This window comes from Bombus fervidus, unplaced genomic scaffold, assembly GCF_041682495.2.
Source record: "Bombus fervidus isolate BK054 unplaced genomic scaffold, iyBomFerv1 scaffold0025, whole genome shotgun sequence".
Taxonomy (NCBI): Eukaryota; Metazoa; Arthropoda; class Insecta; order Hymenoptera; family Apidae; genus Bombus; species Bombus fervidus.
Genome location: NW_027212588.1, coordinates 172,501 through 175,000, shown reverse-complemented (window position 1 = coordinate 175,000; position 2,500 = coordinate 172,501). Strand labels below are relative to the sequence as shown.

The following is a 2,500-nucleotide window of genomic DNA, read 5'->3' as shown; positions in this document are numbered from 1 at the left end:
CGGATCTCAGGCGCATTTGAAGACGCATTGCCTGGATCCACGAGATCGCACCCTCCCACTGTTGCCCAATTAGCCTCCTGAGAGCTTGTTGCCTCACCGACCAGTCTTAGCTTTTTTCTCTGATATTTGATCTGGTCTAAGGTCTTGTTTGTGAGGATCTTATTTATTTCTTTGTTTGGATATTTATGATTTTTAAATTTTTCATTAAGCTCTCTCAAGAGACTAAGTTCTACTTCCGTCCAATTTTTATCTTTTGGGGGGTCCGGTCCCCTTCTTTTCTGATTTCTTAGGGCAGGGTGCGCATGCCTTTCGTGGGTCGAGAGTCCTCTCTGGGTCCCGAAACTCATGGGACATGCTTCACACTTATATTTTCCCACTGCCTTTTGACCAGTGCCTGTACATTTAGGAATGTGGCACTGGGTCCCATGAAGTTTCGAGAAACTTTTCCCACAGAGACAACTCCATTTAATATTCGCATCTGTATGGTGTAGATCGAGGTGCTTGTTCAGGTCGGATAACGACATGAAGAAAAGGTTTATTCCCTTCTCTTCACATACTGGACACGCAACCCGATCGCCCACTAAAGGTACCGTAATTCCATAACTCGTTGTCCGTTGGCTAGCTTGGTCGTCACCCATGATCCCCTGAGAAGCGGAAAAATCCGCCACGGCGCCTCCGGGATCGAGAGGCGTCGCGTCCGAGGCTTCGGTTGAATCGAACATTGAAACAAGAATATGTGTATCCGAAGTATTTAATTCCATCCATCATCCATCTCATGTCCTTTGATTAGCCAGGTCGTCATAGGTATGAAGGAACGAGTTCCTTGTTGTTGGTTTAACATCCTCCTCTTCACGGTACTCCATTTCCCGTTTCGGCACGGCCGATGATGTTTGTTCAGCTCACGTCCCTTCGTCGCTACACTCCGTTTGGCCATGTCCGCTAACACCCGGGGGATATTTCCCCACGCTAGCGAAGCGAACATGTTACCGGCGGTACCACGAGGAGGTAGGAGTGCAACTTGGATAGACAGGGCCAAGGCCCTGCCTATCCCCGAGTACCTATGACTCCCCAAGGCCCCGCGACAAGGCCGTTATGTAGCGGCCAGACGCTGAGGGCCTCGAGGGGTAGCAATGTGAGGCACGGCCCGGCGGCGCATCGCTTTCCAGATGTTCGTCAATTTGCTCAAAGGGAAAAAAAATTCGCTACGCACGACCAACAAGGGCCGCACGCAGCGAAAATCCCCCCTCGAGTATGCGAATCGAAGTCCAGCGGCGTATTGCTTTCCAGCTCAGCCACCAAACTCGAAACGTGCAGCCTTCCGACAAAAGCACCACCGAACTGCTCGCTCTTAGACCTTCCAAGCACATACAACGCCACGTTGAGCGGTGTATTGCTCTTCCAGTGTGCGCGACTAAGTCCAGCGGCGTATTGCTTTCTGGCGCGTGTCAAAATGATAGCACATACCCAGCTGGCACTGCCGGGGACACCGCCTAGGTGTAGATGGGAATCGATTTAAAGGAAAAAAATTCGCTACGCACGATCGATAAGACCGCACGCAGCGAACCCTTCCCTATTGTAATGAGCGACTAAGTCCAGCGGCGTATTGCTTTTTAGCGTACGCACCGAACCAGACGCTAGTAATTCCATAGCGGATATCCGGCTAAGTCCAGCGGCGTATTGCTTTTTCGATGGTATAAAAAAAAGCCTTAAATGGAAAAAAAAATCGCTACGCACGACCATAAGACCGTACGCAGCGAATCCCCCCATAAGCCTTTATTAGCGCATGCGACACCAAGGCCCGCAACACATTGCACCCCATTAAGGGGCCAATTACGTCACTAGTACGATGACGAGACTTTTGACAACCTTAAGAGAGTCATAGTTACTCCCGCCGTTTACCCGCGCTTTTTTGAATTTCTTCACGTTGACATTCAGAGCACTGGGCAGAAATCACATTGCGTCAACACCCTTGGGGGCCATCGCAATGCTTTGTTTTAATTAGACAGTCGGATTCCCCTAGTCCGTGCCAGTTCTGAGCTGAGCGTTGAATGGCGGCCGAAGAGAACGACCGCGCGCAACGACGATAATTAGATATCGTCGAGCGACGGAAGCCTCGCAGCAAGGAAGATCCGCGGGAGGCCAAGGCACGGGACCGAGCTCGGATCCAGGGTTACGCGACGACCGCGATCGTCTCCATACCCGTTGCAAACGAGAAATGGATAGACCGGGACGCCGTTTCGACCGTTCAGCTCGCCCAGGCCCGGCACGTCAGCCAAACCCGCTTCCCGACCAAGCCCGACACGCCCCGCTCCTCAGAGCCAATCCTTATTCCGAAGTTACGGATCCAATTTGCCGACTTCCCTTACCTACATTAATCTATCGACTAGAGGCTCTTTACCTTGGAGACCTGCTGCGGATATGGGTACGAACCGGCGCGACACCTCCACGTGGCCCTCTCCTGGATTTTCAAGGTCCGAGGGGAAGATCCGGACACCGCCGC

The 2,500-nt window shown here is 52.0% G+C and overlaps 1 pseudogene; it reads right to left on the bottom strand.

The window, feature by feature from the left end:
* LOC139997036 (large subunit ribosomal RNA) overlaps nt 1–2,500 on the bottom strand; it is an 8,875-nt pseudogene that overhangs the window by 4,107 nt on the left and 2,268 nt on the right.